Raw genomic sequence first — 22,690 nt, forward strand, 5'->3', positions numbered from 1 at the left:
ATTGCCATCTTTAGTTCTACATAGCTGGGTCAAGACATGTTGATATTTTTGAGTCCTTTTACTCAGGAAATGCAATGGTTCAATGGAACTCGCTTACCCAAATCTCTTTCCTGACATCCTAGATGGGAGAAAGGGGTCAGGTTGATGATTTCTACAGAGTAACTTTCCCCAGAAGGGTTAAAGAAGGATAGAGAGGATGTTACACGTAAGCAAACTTTACTCAGAGTGATGCTTCTGAATTGATTCCATATGCTAAATGATCATTCTTTAAATGACATTACTAAGACAATCTCATTTATTAAAAATAAATGTAGTTGTAAAAACAGACTATCTTTTAAGTTATGTATTCCATATATATTTAAACGCTATGCTTTAGTAATTACTAAATGAAGTATTCTCCTAGGGCACCCTGTCAGCATCTCTATTTCCTGACAGGATGCATGGTCATGGAATTGATTTCAAGAGTTCCTCAAATGGCTTCATGCTGAACAGTGTAGACTAACAGTAGAGTCAGTGATATAAACTTTAGACCACATTCCTCATTTATGGATCAGTACTGATCACAGTAAAGATGGGGATGATTCTGGCCACATGATTCTGTCTTAAGAAAAGCACTTTTCTGTATCTGGACATATCCTGACCAACTACAGTGCGACTGACTCCATGTTGCTTCAGGCTTTTTCCAGAGATCACACTTCTTAAGAAGTTAATAATAATAAGAAGTCTGGAAAGGCCTGCAAAACTAGAAAGAAACAAGATAGGTCAGAGGCACACAGCTCTAGAGCCTGGCATTTGTTTGATCCATACGGATCAGCTTGTCCTGTGCCAAAGCTCAGACCAGAGAGGCGCTGGAAATATCGCTGGTGTGCAGCTTGATGTGATGTAGGTCTGTGCTGAGTGATTAGAAGATCGACATGCTTGTGCACGTGACACTGGATCTACCACTCTCGAATCTGACTCATGATTTTTATGAATCATAGGAGATCCTGGGCCAAGTTCCAGAGAAAAATCTTGGTGACTTGCCAGGAGAGCAGGTCTAGCTCTAAATCTAGATTTGTGCCTCCTGATATGGTGTCACACGAGAGGTGAGATTCAGCCCAGACTTTCTCCCTGGAGAAAGGCCCATACTTCCACATATCTCCTGCAGCATACAATGCACATGCCGGCTTACAAGGTGTGGCTAGAAAGTGATACGCAGGATGGAGAGTGAGGATAATTGGATTCTAAACTTCCAAAATAAACTGTGGGATGGAGCCACATCTTTAATATCTCTGTTCCTCCATTTCCCTGTAACCAAGCTGTGGATTTCTTGCCAAGGATGGTAAGAGGTTTATTAAATCATTTTTATTAATATGCTGTAATGCCTTGAAATGCAATGTGCCTTAGGAAAGAAAAGTATTATTCAAAGTCAGAGGGAGAAGAATGTCCACTATTTGTATTACAGTAGAATCAAATGACCCGATCCATCATGTAGATTATACACAAAGACATCATTCCTCCCTCAGAGTCAGTGGGAGAGGAATGATAATTTTTTGCATTACAAGAGAGTCAGATGGTATGGTCAATCTTGTAGGGTATACAGAAATTATAACACCTCTCCCAGATACCTTATAACCCTACAACTCATGAGGTACCTTCTAGTATTATGTTTTCTGCCACATTTTAGCAGGGAACAAGCCATCTGAAGGCAAAATAAAAGCACAAACAATCAAAATACAATAATATGGTATATAAAATATATCAATATGTGTAAGTTTTTAGAATGAAGTGGAAACCCCTTTTGTTAGAATGAATGTACATCTTGGTAAAAGAAGCTATAACTTTTGATGGTGCTACACTAGATTTTCCAGTTTTATGAAACAAATATAAGATGTGCAGCCAAATTTGCAAAATCATGTTCACCCATATTGCCAAACAGCTATGTATTATATATGGCTTCCATGTGAGGCTGTTCAAGGTCATGATTTATTATGGACTAAACACAAGTTTTGTGTATGCACTTACACTGCTGGTAATGAAAATCTCTTCTAGAAATCACATCATCTTGTGGAGCAAAAGTCCATACTAAGAATTATCAAGAAATATTTGATACCTAACAGTCTTTAACATATTCCTAGTAACTTTTAAAAATTTAGGCAAAGACAGTTTGGGTTAAAAATAGATGTGTTGTATTGCATCCTACCAATCAATATTGTTAAAGTATTCTCCTGACCTTACCTGTCTCTCAGACAGGGGAAATTAATTTCTCCTTATGGCCTTGAGTGGCTGAACTTCCAGCAGGAAATGAAGCAGCCAGTAATATTCAGAAGTATCCCTGCATCCCTACGTGACAGCTGGTGCAGAGATTTCTACAGGTGGGGAGCTGAAAGCAGAAGAGATTCATGGGTGTGTGGGGCAGAGCAATGGAGGCAGTGAAATCTCCTCCTCTGTTTTTTCTCTGTTGCCTAAAAAAACCCCAAACCCTTAACTGGAATAACAGCTTTTCCTCAACTGTTGCGTTATTAGCTGGTTTTTTAGTCATCAGGTAGTTTAAGGATACTTGTGAGAATTTAACATCCTTGAGACCATAACCCTTCTCAAATTCAATTGGAATTAGCTAGTGCTTATGTTCAAATGGGTTCAGGGGACTGCAGGCAGTCTGAGAGGGAGACAGATATGCTCTCAATAGCTGGGCAAGGCTCCTCTACTGTGGAAGTGAGATAAAAACAGGAGAGGGATCTGCTTAGGCTGGAAGAAAACACGAGGAGAGGCAGAAATAATTTAAAGCCTTGTATATGGTCAGTACAATTACAAAAGCAAGGAGATTACACTGTGTAGGAGCTGTGCTAAGAGAGCTGAGATATTCAACTGTCTCTGCCTGGCAGAATTCTCAAAAGACATTGAATGTGTGATGGATGCTTATATGGCATAGGGGATGTGAGTATCACAGCCACCTGAAAATGAGATTGTGGTCCTTTGTGGTTCGCTTTTGCCACCTACTAGCTGAAAGGTTAATTAGACAAGTTGCTACAGCTTAACTTTGAGGTTCTTCAGTGAACTGTATTGTATAAAACAGCACAGGATTTCAGGAATATCCCATGTGAACTTTGATAGCAATAAGTTCTAGGTCAGTTTTTAAAAACAGTCTAACTGTTAGTCTTCAATCTTTTAAGAGCTTATTGTTCCTAAAATCATGGAGCATATCAAGTCAAATAAGATTGTTTATACATACTGTGAACAATCAGCAAAACAACTGACACTCTCATTGGAAGACTGTAACACAGAAATGGGTGAAATTTTTCTTCTTGGAATCTTGATTGGGATTTCAAATGACATTGAAGAAGAGAATACAATAAGATTATTTTCTTTCCAGACCTGAAATATCAGTTGGTTTATACTGAGTTGCAGGATATTATCATTGGTTTTTACATCAGTAATGGCTTTCTAACCTCAATTAGCAAGAGACCAGAAGCCATGCTATGAATCTTTCACTGAAATGCAGTTGTCAGCTATGTAAATGACTTTATAACTGTGTCCTAAAAATGGAAATTGTTTATGCAAATTAACCTGAACCACAGTGTTCAAGATGAGAAGTGTAAGAAAATATGGAATTAATTCAGTGGTGTTGGGAAGCATCATTGCACTCCAACTAAATGGAAAATCATCACTTGGAGAATCAGATGAGTTCCAACAGAGTGGAGAAAGGAAACCTAGCTAAGGTTTTCAGAAGTGCTAGGGTAGGTGGAGGACATCTGTCCTGCTTACCTCTTTGACCTGTAGAAGTACTTTTTCTTTCTCAGAGTTTTTTTCCTCATGTAAAAAGAAGCATAATTTTAAATATATGTTTACCACCTGGAAAAATCCTACCACAAATGGAAATAGATTTAAAATAAGGTGATTAATGTTTCACACTCCTTGCTGGTAGCTGGCTTTTAAAAAGGCTTGGAAAGATATAAAAGAATCCTTGAAACCATTCACTTTGAATTATTTCTGTGCTGACAGACTGACAAAAGAAATATGTCTTCTTCATTCCTTCACAAGTCCTGAATATCTGCTAATATTTGGTATTTTATCCATTATATTAAACACTCATAATGAGCTCCAGCTCTGAATTTTCTTTAGTCATTGATTATTAATGTCTCACATCCTGTCATGTGAGACTTTATTATTCAATGCCTTTAGTAGGTTTAAGTCGTTAAACCAAGTTGCTGCTACTTGGAGTCATTATTTTGCCTGTATTCATGCAACTCAGGTGGAATTTCTGACCCAGCAGGTATCAGGGAAGTGTCAGTACTGACTTAACAAAGCAGTATTTCAGTCTTGAAATAAGAATGTATAGCTGAAAGAGGATCTGAAAGAGGACCAGGAAGCTATCTGGTGTGAAAGAGGTTCATCTGTTAGGTTTTGGGTTGCACATAAGTAACGGCACAAATTAAAAGTTACTCCTTCCATAGTTCTATCAGCCATACTTTTCTTCTGTAAAAAACAAGTACCCCGCTGTTTTCTTGAGGTTTTTACTGATTCTTTTAAATTTATTGATTCAAAAATGCCGATAAGCTTTTGGTAAATGAATTATGGTTTCTGTCAAGATAAATGAAAATAGCGAACCATGGTTTGCAATTACAGTGGCTTCCTCAAAAAAAGTCTGTCACTAAATAAATTATTATTATTTAGTTTTATCTTCTGACTTAATTATTTGCATTTTAATGAAATTGTCAGCTCACTGTTACAAATATATGTTGTGTTGATGCATTCTTCATCTTCAGTCGTGAAAGCTCTCAGATAAACTGAGATACAGCACTGAGTACCACAATTTATTTGTGATGTTAGAAATTATAAAAAAATCTATATCAAGAATTGATTAAAAATTCTTCATGTGAAGGAGCTTGAAAGCTAATCTATGTGCCTATAATACAGACTGCTTTCTGATAAAGTAAAAATAAAAAAATAATTCTACAAGGCTTGTAGATTGACGCTTGTGGGGGTGATACCGTGTGATACGCTCCAGTCTGTGATGTGAAACATGACTTCTAACAGCTGTGTGAAGCAGAGTTGCTTTTTATAGTCTGTAATAGGAATACATGTACTGTGATAAAGACAGGGATTTTATTTTCTTTAATCTTCATCTTGTTGCCTCGTGTCTCAGTTAAAAAGAAACCCAACAAGGATAAAACAGCAGGAGGGACCAGCAAAGCAGCTAAACTAGAAGACTGACAATAAGACAGTGGGTAATATTTATACATCTGGGTCTGGCAGAGCATAAGACAACTATGATAATCACTAGAAGCTTTGATATGTCTGTTTTCCATATCAAGGGTTAGTCAGAATTAAAGGTACTGTTTCTGAGAACCTATGAAGTCCAGTGTCTTCTCAGTCACCATGTACCATACACAAATAGCTGACATGAGAAACTGCTGCTTAGGATGGGTGTGATGTTCATAGTATAGTAACTGGAGGGAGTGACTTGTGGAGGCAAAGTGTTAACACAGTGGATGGTGTACAGCTGTGAGGAAAGATGGCATTTAGGAAACAGATGAGAAAGGAACAGACCTTTCTTACTTTTTCATCCATTGGCATCTAGCTTTATCAGTTATCTCAGTTTCTGCTCAAATCTACTCTTCGTTCCCAGAATAATTTTTTATTCCCCGGGAAATCAGGCCATCTCTGAACTATTGACTTTTAGTTGTATGAGTCTGGAATAACTTCAGTCTCCATATCATACTGGAATATTTATGATTTTTGTTTTAATGTATGAAACAATCTCTTAAATTTCTGAATATGAGATCATCATATTTTATTTTCGACTATCATATTTTATTTTCTACGGGCACCACAAAATCAGAGAGCATTTCTGAGCAGTCTAAGACTCAAAAATAATGACATAAAGTTTAAAAGTTAAGTTGGTATAGAAGCCACAAACCTAAGCATAGTTTAGACAACAGAAAATGTAACATTTTTATTTGTGTTTGATGCTTCATAGCAATCACTATCCTATTCTGCATCGCTGGAGACCAGAAACAGCTGATTTACCAATGCAGAACTCCAGTGAAATAGTTTCCCTATGGTGAGGGATATGCCAGCTCTGTTTCAGACCAAAGCCTGCATTCAATTTTTGGGAAAAGACTTTTGAGATTGGTAGACCTTTAGCAGACGTGGCAAATAGCTGATTGGAAACTGAAGCTATGCCCATGTAGACTAGACAATGAACAGCTGTTAGTGGAAAGGATGTTCCATACCACAACTTACTTAGCAACATGGAGTAAGTTAGATGAGACTTGGAAATCAGAATTAGATGCCTTTTCTTGGCAATTTAAATAGAAGTTAGGGCCCTGATGAAATTGCTGCTATAGTTTCAGTGCCGTGACCCCTTAATTCCCTTTTTGGTTTGCTCTGTGAATCTGAGAGAAAGACTGTTTTGTAGAGCGGGTAAAAGTGCTTCAGTTCAACCTGAACTTTTAAGTTCCTTATAAAAATTATTCACAGAATCAAAGAAGGGTTGAGGTTGGACAGGACCTCTGGAGGTCATCTCATCTAATATTCTATTCAAGCTGAGTCACCACAAGCAGGCTTCCCAGGACAATATTGAGATGGCTTTTGAATATCTGCAAGGATGGAGATTATGAATCGATTACCTTGTGTAAAAAATATCCTGAAATGTTTTTGAGAAAGCTTCCAAGACAATTTTGACTACTTTGGAGCTGTGAAATACACAGTGACTACACTGATACATGGAGGGGTTACCTCAGAGTCAGGGTTGAGATTGGCATTTTCCTGAATAGACCGGAATGGCCCAGTTGAGTCTAAGTTTAATATTTGCCTCCTACTGTGTTTCGTTTGTGTCACTGGGAGAAATCTGCTGAGCAGTTTCATGTGCAGTTATAGGGATTTTATGAGTTTTCAAATTATATTTACAGTCCAGCCTCCCCTATCAAACAGGCAACAGTTTGCTGACAGATTTCACTGCTTCATTTCCAACCCTCCACTTATCACCTGGTTTCTGCTGGATGCTTTCCCAGTATTTCAAAACAAGCTTAATCTGAGATACCAAGCAGTTTCCTTACTACTGAGTACGTATTAGTCAATGTAGTGACAAATAATAAGCTTGCACACATCTAGTACCCTAGACAAATCTGCAAATGAGGAACTTTTTTAGCTGCAATGTTTTACAGCATCAGGAAATAACACTGAGTTTAGGGCAGAGGATTCTTTGAAGATTCTTTGAATTTCTTTGAATAAATAACACTTAATAAACAGTTCTATGGTATATAGTCAATTCTGTGTTATGCTTTTATTAAACTATGTCAGTTGTGTTTGTCATTGACTAATGGCACATTAATAGGGAAAATCAGACTACTAGAATGTTCATTTGTTATACAGGACAAAATCAGAGCATGTTTTCTTTCAGTTGACATATTTAGACCCTTTATACTATATGTATAGCATCTTACCAGGGATGTGTCTTTTTATACCTCACATAAACAATTGTTTAATTGCCATTTGCCAACAACGAAGATCCATGTGGTCAGTGGAACTGTTAGGAGTGAAAAACATGCTGAAAATTGACAGTCACATTTTTTTCATGTGTCCCTCATTAAATAAACTGACAGAACTGATGCACTACCCCAGACCAAGGATCAGGGAATATCCAGTGGTCGAGTAGGCACCAACCATCTAATCACATTCATTAAGGGCAACGTTTGCACGAGCCTAATGCTGTGTTCCATTGCACTATGAAACACAACTAGAAATTGATAGCTAAGTTCTGCAGTCGGACCTACAGAAAGCAGAAGATAGCAATACTGGTCAGCAATGGGAGTACAAAAACAACTTCACAGTTACTGCAAAGGAGGCTCTGGGAGCAATTTCTGTGCACACAATAATAGAGCCGCTTATATTCCCATATCTATGCCCTATACATTCAGCAGTATGCAAGCTGGCATCGGCACAGATTTATGTCCAGCAATCTGAAAGTATTTCTGAGGCTATCGGCAGGTCATTCACAACAAATTAATGGATGTAATTTAGTTTTCCAATTACATTTAAAGAGAGGGAAAAAAAACCAAACTGGTAATTAGATAAGTAGTAATTATATTTTACTACTAATATTCTGCTGTAGTTTTATAAATTACCAAGAGAGAATTAACAATAACTATGGAACATCTCTTTGAGGGCAGTATTCCATAACAACAAAGCAATAATAACTGTGTTTACGAAAATAAGCATCTCAAGGATGATACATTTGCCTATGGACAGCTGAAAGGATGCGAAACTACAAAAGTACTGCAGATTGCTAAAAACCTACAGACAGAAGTAATTAGAAAACTAGAAGGAAGAAATAGCCTAGATAGAGGAAAGAAAATGTTATTCTATCCATCTATGCTGAATAATTTTTTTTTACACCTACTTGATCAAAAAGAAAAGATATATTCTCTGTTAATATTTTACTATTGTACATGTCAGAGATATGAATAAATGCATTATTAGAGTGAGATAAATATTGGTTTTCTGTGTTCATGTACATTGTCTGGCCTTTAAATGCCCGTGCAGTGTTTGCACAGTAAGTTCAGGAATCATAGCTGGTTTATTATTTGTTTCTGCTTAAGGTCCATGCTACAACTCTCGTCTGTAGTTTATAGAATCATACCATTACGCTTCTTAGTGTCAGTCGTCCACATGCAAGGGCAATTAATCTGTTCTGAGAAAATCTAGAAGATAAAACGTATTTCATAAATACATGAATATTTAGATAAACTTAGGATTATTTTGTGAGAAAGGTCACTGCTCTTCTCAGCAGCAAATGTAAATTATATCTTATTTCTCTAGGGTTCACCACTTTTGAGGCCTTTTTCAAATATTTTGTGCAGTGTTAAAAGTCCTTTCAGAGTCATGATCTGGTTTACTCCATAGGGGATTGCTTATACATTATCACACGTTAAGTGTATGTCCAAGACTTCAGATGCTTAGAAAGCTGGAGCTGCCATAGGATGAATCAATTGATCTCCAGTACCTGTATAGGCCAGGTTGCAGCTGTGTCCAGGTCATCTCGCATTTTCATTCAGTGTCTAAATGATGCAAGAAACACTGGCATCTCTGTTTTGTGGGTGGAAAATAAAAAAACAAACAACTTAAAGTTTAATTAGGGGCATTTAAAAAAAATGTATAAGGCGATATTTAGCCTTCAAATCCCAAATTGCAGTCCTAAGAACCTCTCCACAGCTGCTGTCTCGTGGTGCACACACCTCAGCTCATATGCCACTCAGCCTTCCAGATCCTGATGTCCTTCTACAAATACTGAGAAGCATTTCTGCTTGGACAAGGCTGATCAGTCCTTCATCTTTTGATTTAGAGACCAGATACCCTGAGAAGCTCCACCTAGTAAGGCTTTTGGTGCAAGCAGATACGCAGCCTTGCCTGGGCTGTGCACAAAGGCTGTAGACCAAAGCAGAAGTGGTGCTTCTTTCTTACAAATATAAAAGCAGAGGAAAATGTGGCTTTGATAATATATCTGGTATATATTTCACTGGCCTGGCTTCGTAGTTCTGGACTCTACTTTCCAAATCCACTTTGGAGAAGTCAGCACCGCTGTGGCCAGCATCAATAAGTTCTCTGATACTTTTTCAGGCTTCAGGGGGTGAACTTTTTGTTCCCCACCGTCATCAATTCTACATTGCTCTGTGGCCATGAAAAAAAATGGAACAAAATAGGACATGCCTGTGAGCTTTATAGTTGCTAGAGGGTGAAATGTTAGTTGCACTGAAGCAGTTCCCTGCTGTAGAAGTACGTCCATGTACAGATCCCATGCTAATATGGGGTTTATACCAGTAACTCACTGTGATAAAAAATTGAGAGCCTGTTTTAAAAACAGATGCAAGGAAGCTGGTGAGGGGGCTGGAGAACAGGTCTTATGAGGAACAGCTGACAGAGCTGGGGATGTTTAGCCTGGAGAAGAGGAGGCTGAGGGGAGACCTCATTGCTCTCTACAACTACCTGAAAGGAGGTTGTAGAGAGGAGGGTGAGGGCCTGTTCTCCCACGTGACAGGGGACAGGACAAGAGGGAATGGCCTCAAGCTCTGCCAGGGGAGGTTTAGGCTGAACATCAGAAAAAAATTTTCACAGAAAGGGCCATTGGGCACCGGAACAGGCTGCCCAGGGAGGTGGTTGAGTCACCTTCCCTGGAGGTGTTTAAGGCACGGGTGGACGAGGCGCTGAGGGGCATGGTTTAGTGTTTGATAGGAATGGTTGGACTCAATGATCCTGTGGGTCTCTTCCAACCTGGTGATTCTGTGATTCTATGAAGTGTATGCATAGTGATACCCCAAAGTTTTAATGGGGAAAACAAAAATCCTGAGTAGAATCACAGAATCACAGAATCACAGAATAACCAGGTTGGAAGAGACCCACCGGATCACCGAGTCCAACCGTTCAAGGACAACATATCTTCTCATAAAGAAATATTCTCAAAAATTCTCTCAAAAGAAATATTATACTCTGCAAAATTAATATATATTCTCTCAGACACCGGAGGAAAGTAATGTTTTACTAATTTGGCTGAATCTGCCTATTTTCCTGTTCTTTCCACTTCCTTCTAATCAAAAACGTTTTTCAAAAATTGACAGCTTTCTATATTATGATCTTGGACACCCTCCAAGCATTTGTCGGCAGATAATAAATTTTAAGCCAGGTCTGACTCAGAAGGTTTTTTCTCTGATAAATACTTTTATCTCTGGGTAAGAGAAGTTCTGAAGGTGTTACATATGTGAAGAATAAATTGCAAAAATAGCAACTAAAAATCATTCTTCATAGCTATTTACAGTAGCTGGACATTAAAAATATGTGCTTTTAGGGGTAGCCTTCATTTTCAGAACAGATGTCTTTTAAGTTTCAGAAACTGAGAAGAAATGGCATTTGGAAACCTTTTAGAGACAGTGCTTTTGTTTTCTGTCAGATGACTGACCCTAAATGGATGATACTATTGTAGAAACATCCTGTAGATCTAAAATGTAGCAGAAATGCTAAGTGAGAATAGGCTCTGATCTTTATCTTTAAAGGAAAAAAATGGGTTTTTTTCTTGTTTAGCAAATGAGAGTCCATTAAAATACATTTCAGCGGTTGTGAGTTTGGGATTTGTGTGTGTTTTACAAACCTATAAAATAGCCTGTGCTTTTTCCTTTGAATGTTATGGTCCATGTTCATGATTAGTGAGCTTATTTACTTTCCAATCAATGTACTAATCACTTTCAGGGTGGGGGCTATTAGCAAGTCATTATGAGCTAGCAGCAAGTAAATTAAATAGATGTGAAGAGCCACATGCTTCCTAGTTTGTTTAGAACAGTAGCTCTGCAGGGGAAAGTGCAAGACTTGAAGAAACACTGACAAGAAGTAATTTTGTGCAATGCTGGAAGTACTAAGTTTGTTATGTTGCCAAACTACTGTTTGGCTTCCTCAACAGCTCTGAATAGTGATGTATCAGCGGTAACTACGTTGTGATTATCTGGTGACTGGTTTTCTTTTGCAAGAGGAATATGTGCAAAGTTGTGTGGTTAGTCTCCAGACGGTTTCCTGGACTGTATCTAGGACTGATACAGCTGGTTGTAGGTGGGGGGTTTCAGGGGTGAGGGAAAAGCTGTACGTAGCCTTTTTTTCCCGCTTCTCCCCCTCCCTGTCTTTCTTTCCCTTAATTCCCTGCCCCCACAGTCCCCCTTTTCCTCTGTACTAACAGAAAACAGTATAGGACAAATGAGTTATTGCCAAATTTTGTAACTTGCAATCTGGACTAGATGACTAGATTCAGCTGAATGCTAGTTGTTGTCAGCTTTGGCTGTAGGGTTCATTGTAAACAAAAAAATCATACAAAAACTGGACCTGCATTTTTAGTGCTCACTAAGTTCTGTTGTAGCCTGAGCTGAAGGGTTAGTTTATGGTTTCATAACCCAATTAATGTCAACAGTAGGTCCAGGCTGTGTGTTGGTAGCATATCATTGACAGTATCTGATTTGTGTTCTATGGGTGCAGAAATCTAAGATGCATAACTACTTGTTCAGACCCATTTAAATTGTCACAGGCAAAACTAGAATAAAATCCGGAAATACTACATACCATGTTTTATCAAATAAACTGAATTGTCTGTGATTAGGGATGAAAGAGAACTCTCAAAACAGACATTTTTTTTTCTGGATTGTTTGAGCATTCTATGTACTGTCTTTAATTAAACTGAAAGATGTTAATTGTGTGTGCCTTCGTATTTTAAGACGTAAAAGAAGTAAAGGTAAGTACTGAATATTGGGTGAGCAGTTCAACTGGAAGCTTGCTAATGAGGCTTAACTTCGGGTATTCTGTTACCTAGCTTTTCCTGAAGTCATCTGTTCTTTTTACTGCTTAGCTGAGAATCTTTCTTTAATGTTCTCAACTAGATATTGATAAAAAAAAAAAAAACATGACTGAGAAATATACACCCCATAAAATTTCAAGCATGCAGAGGTCTATCTGCAGTCAGGCATGCCCTCAGCAAGCAAAGAGTTACCCTTGAAGAGATCTGATTTCATTTGCTCTTTTCAACAATATCAGTGAATCTACTGTGGTTTGGGACCACTGTTGCTAATCCCAAAACTGATGAGTAATCCTCAAAGATCAGCAGTGGGGCTATGGCTGACTCAGCTTTATATAATTCCTCTAAACCCATTAGCAAAGCAAGAAGCTAATGAATTATTCTGGAGAGAACTCAAGGGAAAATGATTTCCTCTGTCATTAGTCAAGACAGAGCAATAACATGGTCTGAATTTGATCTGGTGTCCCTCATGGAGTGCAGGTTTGTCATTGACCTCTCATCTTCCCCTTCCACAACTCTTCTGTGCTTACCCCACTAGCCAGCCATGAGACAGAAAGCACGTAGGCCCTGTTAAAACAGAGAGGCAATATAATGCATTTGATAACTTGGCAAGACAGAAGGAACTAAAACAGAGGTCATTAAGGGTAGAGGAAGTCCAGCAGCTGTGATAGAAGTTTGTTTTCACTGGGAACCTGGGTGGAGTAGGGGATGGGTTAAGGGAGAAGAATCATAGAATCCCTAGGTTGGAAAAGACCTTTGGGGTCATGCCTGTCCACTACTATACCATATCCCTCAGCACTTGATCAACCTGCGTTCTAAATACCTCCAGGGATGGTGACTCAATCAATCCCTGGGCAGCCTGTTCCAGTACCTGATAGCCCTTTAAGTGAATAAGTTTTTCCTAATGTCCAATCTGAACCTCCCCTGGCACAGCTTGAGGCTGTTCCCTCTTGCCCTGTTGCTTGGGTGAAGAGACCAACACTCGCCTCTCTACAACCTCCTTTAAGGCAGTTGTAGACAATGGTGTGGTCTCCCCTCAGCCTCCTCTTCTCAAGGCTAAACAACCCCAGTCACCTCAGCTGCTCCTTGTAAGACTTGTTCTCTAGCCCCTTCACCAGCTTCGTTGCTCTTCTCTGGACCTCAATGTCTTCCTTGTAGTGAGAGGCCCAAAACTGAACAGGCTATTTGAGTTGTGGCCTCACCAATGCTGAGTAGAGGGGCTGAATCACTTCCCTGGTCCTGCTGGCCACACTGTTTGTGATACAAGCCATGATGCCGTTGGCCTCCTTGGCCACCTGGCCACACTGTTGGCTTATGTTCAGTTGGTGGCCAACCAACGCCCCTGAAGTCCTTCTCTGCCAGGCAGCTTTCAAGGTACTCTTCCCCAAGCCTGTAGTGCTGCACAAGTTTGTTGTGTCCCAAGTGCAGGACTCTGCACTTGGCCTTATTAAACCTCATTCTGTTGGTCTCAGCCCACTGATCCATCCTATTCAGACACCTTTGGGGATCCTCCCTACCTTCCAGGAGATTGACGCTTCCCCACAGCTTAGCATCATCCGTGAGCTTTCTAAGGGTACATTCAATCCCTTCTTCCAGGTCATTGATAAAGATATTGAACAGAACTGGACCCAGTACTGAGCCCTGGGGAGCTACGGCTCTGAGCAGAAAATGTTTCTTAACTCTCTTTGAATACAGGACACCGTAGGGTAAACATTTCCACAGTGACATTCAAGAAAGAAGAACAGAGTTCATTATCAAGAGGGATGTTTTTATTTTTTTTATCTCTTTTCTCATTTTGGGGTCAGAAATGTGTAAGGCTTTCCAGACTTGAAAGTCAAGAAAAAAATAGCTGGGATGAAATAACTGCTGCTTACTTAGTGCTTGACCTTTCTACCTTCTTTCTAAGTAGTCATTAAGTTGTAATTATAGTCTGACTTTGAAAAAGAAAAGAGCTGAATTTGGTGTTTGGAAATGTCAAAAATGATCTGCTTGATGACCTCGAAACCCTTTATTCAGTGTTTTTATTATTTTACTGGAATAAAATACTTTCTGAAAAGTGCATCATCTTTGATGGATACGTTTTCCACTAAAAAAGTACTTAAAATTGGAAATGCATAGAGATTATTTTAAAGATCTCTAAGTGTGTCAGAGCATGTTCCAAGTGTGAAGGACCATGAAGCTTCTTTTTTTTTGCTAAAGATAAAACACAATTTGTAATTTTTAATTCAAGTAAAGGGATACAGATACTGATGTTCAAATCATGTGACTTGAAATCAGCATAAATTTAGATCAGCTGACTTATGTACTCTGCTGAAAATTAACTGTGTTTCGGCATACCTGCTATCATTTCTTGTAGGCACAAAGCTGGTTTGTTTACCACTATTGGGCAAAATGGCCTGTCAATGGCCTCGCAGAGCTGGTAATGAATGTTTTTATTTGACTGTAGAATAGTATGTGCTAGCCTACTGTGCTCATATAAAGGAAGTAATTTCCTACCTCTCCATACTCAGTCTTTTAGCAGTATTTATCTCAATTATAAATGCAAAAGATTTTGCTGTTTCTTCCGCTGTGATTTCATTTCTTCCATTGTAATTTCTTCTCAGAAGGTGTCAACTGAAAATTACAGTTTAAGACATCCTACTGTAAAGGGTATTCATTTGCATAATATTTGGTGTTTTGTCAAAAATGGAGAAGTCTTAAAAGACGTTTACAGTTAAAACAATTTTATCTGCAATTTACAGTTCAGTACAGCCAGTGTCAAATAAATAATAACATATTTCAGTATCAATTGCAATGTTGTATTAATGCAAATACAACCCTTTCAGCATGAAGAAATATTTTCCTTGCACTAGAATCAAACTAAAGAGGAATGTCTTTATCTTCAAGGGTAAGAAGTTTGGGTTTTTTCTGTGAAGGTCTGTAAGCTGCACGTAATCGGAGCATGTACTTTGTACACATGGCCATTTCAAGGGTGAGCTCTGATCTCTCTTCACAAGTGAAGCTCTAACTTAGCTGCCCTGCAGGCACTGGTTTGGTGACCTGGACTGGCGTAGTCTGTGTAATGTACACGTGATAAATCTATGACTTCTTTTTTTGAACTAGACCCTATCTTCTAGAAAGCAAATCTATTTGTATTTAATGTCTGCTACATGATGCCTGTAAGTCCTTTCGGTATAATTTTGAGACTGCTAGTCATGCATTATTTCCAGTCTACTCTTGTTTGGATTTGGTGTGTAGTCTGTAGAGCTCATCTGTTTCTCTTGTGAAGACCCACCTACTTTTCTATATTTGTTCAGTTTACCTTTACTTAAATGAAATTACCTTCAGAGCATGACAGTTAAGCCACCATTACTGCTTCCATCTCCCCACTATTTCAAAGCAGTCATGCCAACTCTCAGCCTGTTACTGCTTTCTTAGTGGTAATGCACACCTTTGGGCTGGCTGTGCAATGAATCTGGCAGGAAAACAGATCTAAGCTAAAACCATCTTCCTTTTGATTTTTTTATAGTTATTGTCTTTTAACTAGCCTGCTTAAAAGTACCTCACACTGAAAACTTGTGCTGGACCAGGAACAATTGCTAAGGAACAGGCAGGAAAGCTACTTTCAGCTCCAATGCCAGCTTAAGGCAATAAATAACGGCACTAGTTTGCTGCAAGATGGCATACTTTTCAAACATGAAAGATGTCCAAAAACTCACATTTTTTCTGAACATGAGTCAGACAGGTCAAAACACCTAACAGCAGGTCCTAATTCAAGACTTCACATGGGCTCATGTGAGATCCAGAGCTTTATCAGTTTGTATTTGTCTATTCTTTATTACCTCTAGTGGACATAACTCTCTACATGGGGAAATAATTCCTTCTTGCTTGGTCACCAGCACAGGTTGTCATGTAATCTTTATTTTTTTCCCCTAGCCTTCCCCCTTCTATTCTGAAGCATGGATTGTTTCATTTGGCTTTTATAGCTTTCTAAAGGTGCCTTGCTCAAAAGCTATGCAAAGGAAAGATTTTTCATTGTGCTTTCTATTCCATAAGACGTGTAAATTCAGACAAAAGCATTGGGTCAATTGTGTTCTCAGCAGCTGTTTCATCTGTACTGAACTTTCCCAGTGATCACTCTCAGATAGATTCTAGCAGCCATGAGGTAAAAAAGAGAGAAGTTCAAGCAAAGAAGCAGTTCAAATGTCAAAGAATTGTTTTGAAAGGCAATTAAAACTGATTATTTGTAGAGTTCATGACTGCACTGTGGCCAGCAGTAAAAAGCTACAGAGGTTAATGGTTTCCTCCATACTGTACTAGATAAGCAATCTGAATGTCTTTGGGAAACAGTCTTTTGTGGCTGTCTGTTTTAATGAGCTTTCAAAACAATTGCTCAAGTCTCTAATTCAGATGCCAGAAAATTTTCAACTTCACTGCCATTTGAGGACAATCCAATAATATCAGGTTAAAACACCCTTGAGATTACTTACTGGCTGACAAAGCTGTTAGTGTCTATTTAGAGTAGAAGCACCTGGGCTGATTTTTATTTTTTAAATACAAAGCAGTGAAAGCATAATTAAAAGATCTGAGTGCTCTATTTCTTGGCAAACCGGGCCCATCGAAAATGCACAGAATGATTAATAGCTTATTTTGAGTCACCAAACACCATTTTATAGTTAAGAACTTTTTTTAGTAAACATTAAGTAGATGTAAATGTATTCTACTGTGGTTGCAAAGTATAGGACTTGAAGAGAAGGTCTTGATAATCACAAAACATGGATCTTGAGAAAAGTTCGAAAAATTGCAAGTTTAGTCAATTAATCTAAGGATGCAAAGGCGGTGGGCAATAGGGAAGATGAGTGCAGTCATTCACAAAGAGAAATAACCTGCAAAGAGGATTTATACTGTAGACCTCTGTTTACAGAAGCAGTTTCCTTACCAAATTTTTTAACTTTATGTGTTCACCACCCACAAAAGCCATATTATAGCGGCCCTGCCTCTACACATTACAGCATTTCTGTATAATTCTTAACTGCTTTATTTGGATGTTAGCAAGGTAAGCAAGGCTAGCAGAGACCACTTTAAAAGAGCAATCTTTTTCTGTAGCTGCTATAGATATATACACAAATTCCCATTTTCATGCAACCAGGAGTAGCATGAGCTCTGAACCATGTCCAAATGCAGTGGATTCTCTCATGGGCTGAGAGCTTTGTCCTCATCAGGAGCTAGAAGGATATCCAGTGTCACTCAGCTAACAGCTAAAGAAACGTCTAACTCTGGCCTTGCTTTACTGGTTCAGATCTTTCTTGAATTTGAACAGCTGTTTTCTTCCTAGCTGCAGTATGAAACAACAGAATAGGTGTGATGCTAACTTTAAAGAATAACCAGAGTAGCTTGTTTATACTGTAGCACTACCATATTTGTTAACTCAATGGAACACATTAAGTAGACAACTGTAGTCCATATTGGAGGAGCCAGTGCTTGACTGATAAGTTAATTATAAGGTCTTGCTCATTCAGCCTCTCTGTTACATGCTACAGGTATCAGAGATGCTTTGAAACATATAACAACTGAGGCATCTTAGAAATTATAAGCCAAAAAAGAAAATTCAGTGTCTTAAGAGAAAATATTTATTCATAAGAAAAGTGGTATTTTAGTCTTCCACTTATTACAAAATAATGGATGTTTATTTAAAGATTCCTCACCAAAATTTAAGCAAATAAATAATGAAATGTTCCACAAATAAGAGCTGTGATTACAAGATTCCCAGCTGCATGTAAGCAAATTATTTCCACGCATGTAATGACTTCCTAAACAAATAGGCACTTGAACATGCAACTGATACTTATACATGGTAGTGTCTTGTTCTTATCTACCAAATCATGTATCTTTCATGCATAAGTGCTTTCTCTGTAGGAACACATTTGTGTAACCTCTGTCTGGGGCCTTTTTCTGTCTTCTGTCAGCTCATGGGAGGTCAATTTGGCTCAAGTCCTTGGGTACTCTGTGCCCTCTGCAGCTTTTGTCCATCTGATTCAATTTACCTATTCTTGAAAGACTAGGTTTTTCAACAGCATTTTATGAATTAGATAATGCAGTTATCAGTTTTAATATTTTCTGTAGTGTTTTTTTAAAGAGGTTTATTTCTAATTTTATTAGGAACTAGGGAAAACGGAAGAAACAGAGGTACAGGATCTACAGTTGTGTTAGTGCTTTATAAAACACCCTTCTCCAACCTACCTACTTTTTCTGGGCATCTTCAATGCATATCTTGCTTTAAGAGCTCTTGCTGGTACTGTCTAGTTGCACTGAAAAATACTAATTTGTGCAGTGTAGCTCTTGCACAAAATAAAATACAGGCTGTTAGTCATGAAATAGACCAAAGGGCTTTGCTGCAGGTTTCTCACTTCAAGATAAGATTTAAACTAAGAATGTTCATGTAATGTTTCTCAATATGTCCAGTTTCGAATGCAATAAAGCCAGGTGAAAAGACTTCAAAGATCCAGAAATACATATGGAGCAGGTGAAAAGTGAGGAGCAAGAGACTACGTGAGTGACCCTGCTGTTAAATAAAGGAGCATCCAATGTTGAGTAGTAGATGCTAATTTCCAACCCATTAAAACCTCTTTTTTTTCATAATGGGTGAAATCCATAACTTTAATTGAAAGAGTAGAATTAAGTGTGGGTTTACTGTAATGAGTAATGGACCGCTCTTTTCCATCCTTAGGGGGAATTCTGCTTTAGTCTGAAAATTGCATCTCATCTTGAAATATTACAAAATTAGTGAAGGGTCTAACTTTAGACAAACAAGACAAGAAGGTCCAGAGACTCTTCAGTGGTCTACTTTGGTTTTTACCTGTACAAAGTATCTCTCATTCTCTCTTTCTGTTCCTTCTTCCTCTCGTTTTGGCTTAGTGATATTAACAACTTCCTTAATGTGCTAATTTTGGAAGCCTTTGTTAAATCCTAGGCTTATAAGCTTTCTAAGAAAACTCTGAACCAAGTGTGCCCTCTAGTCATGTATTGCTGTGTATCACAACCCTTTACACAGTTCAGTTTAACTTCTGGGAAGACAGCATTATAAAGAACGCATGCGAAGTCTTTTATTCCAAATGTATACTGGACTGTTGAGATTTTCACATCCATCTGGAGTCGCAATATTTCTGTAGAAGCTGAACTGAATGAAATTAGTCTGCATAAAAGTGATTCGGCTATCTTGCAGAGAAATCCTCTTTAATATACACTGGCACCTAGCCACAGTCAACATTCATATTGAAGAAGAATGAAGTATAAAATAGGACCTTAGCTGTATGAAATTGCTCTAGCCTTTTCCTCCCACTGCATTGCTCCAAGAAAACTAAATGTGGAGGGAAACTAATTAGCACAATGAAATGTTGGAGGCTGGCTTCTCTGTTTAGTTAGACCATTGCAAGATGTGCTTCTCTGAGTGGGGGACAGCTGAACCCATTGCAGGAACCATTTCCTTCTAGCAGACATCTGCTAAGAAAGGTAACCAAGGCCCTTGCACCTCCTTCTGTTGCAATGTTTTATCTTCCCAGGTGCTTCATAGTATGGCCAGCAGAATGAATGGGATCAGAAAAAAGAATGTTTTACAATGTTTATCATTTTAGCTATCCAGATACACCTCATGGTGGTATGGGTGTTTTATGTGGTTAACTGGAGCAGTTACATTCTTATGTTCTCAAAAATATTTTTAGGAGTATTTATCTGAAAGAACTGCTGCCTTGAGTGATTAATTATGTAATGCCTACAAATGTAATTGCTAGCTACAGTTTGACTAGGCATCTCAACTTCATGTTTCAAAATGAGTATAGTAATCATTAAATTATAGTTTTTTCCCTTTTACTTTATGCTACTTAGTCTTTAACAGGCTTGATATTGAAAAACTACTTCCTAAACAGCTAACAGCTTGGCACTTGTAAGTGTGTAGGAGATCCAGGTTTAATTCTGCATCTGAAGAGCCTTGGTGAGTTGAATCAATCCTAGGTAAGCAATCTAATTCCTGGGCTATTTAGGAGGTACATGGATACATTGTTTTGTGGTCTACTTGTCATCGGGGAGAGGAGGAACACTCTGAAAAGAACTTCTTTTTGTTCTGAAGCAGAATAACTTCCAGTCATCTGCCTTTCACAGGACATATTCTTCTTTTGCCTAATTTGCCTGGCAATTCTAAAATGCTGGGATCTGTGAACTGCATTTTTTTTTCTGTTCACAATTATAAGAAAGCTACTACTAGATCTTGGTAGCAGTTACTTGCATAAGAGCTAAAGTAACTGAAAGTTTTCTTTGCCTTTGAGATACTATCTCTGACATCTTGCAATAAATCTCAGAGAAATGAATGCTTATGTTTCCACAGACATCTCATATTATTCATCTGAGAAAGCATGAGTTTGTCATTCTGAACTGTATACCCTCTGCTCTACCCATCCAGATTCAGTGCAGCTCTAGGGAGTACAAAAAATGTTGGCCTTTCTACAATGCCAAGATGTAAAACTGACAAACTAGGAAGACTGAAGACATGGATTTAATGAAGAAAAATATGAGTTGAACTTGTCCATATTTTAGATGTTGTGCTTGATTTGTTACTGTTGCTTATTTTAAACATGTCTCTTAAGTGATGTTTGTATTCGCCAGTGAAATTTATTCATCCTCAAATGAACTTCACAACACAAATTCTAAGGATAATTTTTAACCTTTATGTTAATGCTTCATCACTGCTAGATGAAAGACATGATCCGATGAAAAACATTTGTTTATAACACTTCAAGATCAAATCCTAAATCACTATAGCAGCCTAGAAGCAGTACACAGCTGGAATGTGAGCATCACTTCCATGTGCTGAAATGTACAGAGGTGGAAGAATGAGCTGGGAGGCTGTTGCTTGCTTCTCAGTGTGATCTAGGCATACCAGAAAACTAGGGGCTGCCCTACAAATTTTCTGCTTGCAAACTTATCAGTACTTGAGACGAAGTAATTAGTGGGAAACTGGAATCCCTTGCTCTCTTGAACACTTACCACTAATGCACCACTTTAATACTACTTAAATACTGGAGACTGGCACTTCATTTTTTGCATCCTAGTAAAACTAATTGTTGCGGTGCTTGATTTAGCTATTTCATTCTCTTGACTATTACCTCTAAGCAGGATAAAAAAGAAATCATAGTGCTTACCACATAAGGGAAAGAAGGAGGTTTTATGTGGGTAGAGAAAGCCTTGAAACTAGCCACTGTTGCCACTGTTTCAGCAGAAAACAAGAAAACAATATTTTGACAAGTCATATCAGCATATTTGAAAATATTCCATTTGGTAGTTTAGGAAGTATTTCCAAATACTGTTTTAAAATAAGTTTGTTATAACAATAGTAAAATATATCTTGAATATTAGATTCTTAATTTCCGTGGATGTTTATTATTTGAACTATCCCAAGCAAACCAGTAACAACTTCCTCACCCCAATGTAACTTCCTTTTATCTTGCTGCAGTTGTTGTTCCATTTATTAAAGAAAGAATTAACGGGGAAATAGGAGGAGGCAGACTGAAATCCATCTTTTACTATTTTGGCCAGGGATAGATCCACTAGTAATGTAATTTGAACAGAATTGAATTTCTGAATTTGTCTACCCTTATTTTTCATCAGCATCCAATCTAGCACTATGTGATAAAATGAACAGTAAATAATTGTGCTGGTTTTCTGATTTCTTTTATCTTCTTTTTCCTCCAGTACTGAGTTTCATTTGAGTATTTGGTTTCATTTGAAATAGGTTTCTACTACTGATAACCTTGACCGCAAGCAGAACCTCCCCCTTAGGCTTCCGCAAAGTATGACTAGAGACAGCAGCTCTTATTTAAAGTTTAACTGAGGAGAAGAATCTACTTCCAAATGAAAAAAAAGGTGGTGTCTGAATTTACCTTGCTGTTAATAGCACCACAGGCTGTGTTAGCCTAGTCTTTATATAGCAAAGCTTTGATTTTTCCAGTAGCTGGCAGATGACATTTTTATGTTCATCATCTGTTTAATCTTGGAGCTTTATTAAACCAGGCAAACAACATTGCAAAAACCTTTCCATAATAAAAATTACCAGTTCTTCACTTGTTGGGTTTTTTTTCACTGACTGTGGCTCTGGTAGGAATTTAAGCTTTGCTATTGGTTTCCAAGCAAGCGAGTCACCATTTCACCATCAAGCTGGCTTTCTCAGATCTTCTCTCAGTCCCTTGAACGTAGAAAGAGTTGCTTGGTACTGTCAGTCTGAGTTCTTAACTATTGACCAAGGAGATTATACCTCAAAACTAACAAATAGCCATACCTGATTCCATCAGCTTTGAATCTGGCTATACAACATCAATAAGCTTGTCCTTTACATAGCATATAAATTCATGTGTTAAGAAC

The sequence above is a fragment of the Phaenicophaeus curvirostris genome, chromosome 6, assembly GCF_032191515.1.
Source record: "Phaenicophaeus curvirostris isolate KB17595 chromosome 6, BPBGC_Pcur_1.0, whole genome shotgun sequence".
NCBI lineage: Eukaryota > Metazoa > Chordata > Aves > Cuculiformes > Cuculidae > Phaenicophaeus > Phaenicophaeus curvirostris.